Source organism: Cyprinodon variegatus, unplaced genomic scaffold (genome assembly GCF_000732505.1).
Source record: "Cyprinodon variegatus isolate N-32 unplaced genomic scaffold, C_variegatus-1.0 Scaffold524, whole genome shotgun sequence".
Taxonomy (NCBI): Eukaryota; Metazoa; Chordata; class Actinopteri; order Cyprinodontiformes; family Cyprinodontidae; genus Cyprinodon; species Cyprinodon variegatus.
Window position 1 is genome coordinate 355,756 of NW_015150977.1, and position 1,431 is coordinate 357,186.

The following is a 1,431-nucleotide window of genomic DNA, read 5'->3' on the forward strand; positions in this document are numbered from 1 at the left end:
TGATTAACCCTAAATTCATTAAATCACAGCGAACGTATTAGTTTTAGGTATAAGTTATGATCCACTGATCCTTTTCCTTTAATGGATTCTTTCTTAGAAAACTTGAACGTAGCATAAATAGAAAAGGAAAAACATGCCTTAAATACAGTGATATGATTCTCTCTAAATATCTACCCTCTAAAAATTATTTCAATAATTAAAAAAGTTATTTTATATTTTCTTTTATGTTAGAATCCCTTAAATTTCTGCAATAATCTGTATATTTAAATAAACAGTCTATTAAAATGATACAGACTTTATGGTTTTATTCTTTATCAAGCCAGTAAATTATTACAAAGTAGTTGTAGAGTGCATGTGTTGTGAAGGCAGATGGTTTGTTTTTGGACTAAATTAACATCTACTGAATGTTTTATCAATGACAAAAAAAAATACTTTATGCTTTACTTATTAAAATATTGAGATGAAAATGTTTAATAACCATTTTGTTTTTAATTACTGTTATAATTGTTTTAATTATTTTAATATATAGCAGGTCATGGATTAGCGGACCGCGGTCCGGATCCAGACCCACCTGCTGGCTAATCTGGACCCAACCCGATTTAAAATATTTATAAATTACCGCATGTTTTCCGACGGCAGTGTCTAACTTCACTTGCGCCGCTTCTCCAGTTTGTATGGTAAAGCCATATAAAAGCACCATACGGGGTTGGTCAAAGAAAGACGGTTGGATGCATGTGCAGTTTTATTGCTTGTATTCAAAGGCATTGCAGGTTAATCTAAAGGGGTCATTGTTACATAAGGGAGAAATTAGCACCAGAGAGAAACAGTTTCAGATTTTTAACCAGGTTAAAAGATTAAATGCAGATGTTGTCTTATTGCAATAAACCCATAAATCAGAGACATCTATAAGTGATCTTAACTCCCCTGAGTTCCCTGATGTCTTAGCTGCCTGCTATAACTCTAGACAGAGAGGAGTAGCAATTTTAATCCACAAAAACCTCAGTTTTACTTTATTAGACAAAATTACTGATCCTGAAGGCAGATTCATCATAATTCAAATATCTATTCATAACCAAAAGTTGTGTATTGTCAGCATATATGGTCCAAATGTTGACGATCCCTCATTCTTCCACAAAGTTTTTCATGCACTTTCAAAGTACAGGGACTGTTCTCTAATTATTGGGGGCGACCTCAACTTTGGTCTAAATGGAGAAACAGACAGGTTGAATACAACAGGGAGTCAGCGCAGTTGGCAATCATTACATATAGTCAAACAAAGAGTGATTTTGGTCTTTGCGATGCGTGGCGTCTCTTCATCCCAACAGTAAGGAATACACTTTCTTTTCCAATGTCCATCATTCCTACTCTCGTCTGGACTATTTCCTAATCAGCAGCTCGCTGCTGTCTGATGTCTCAGATGCTGTAATCCAT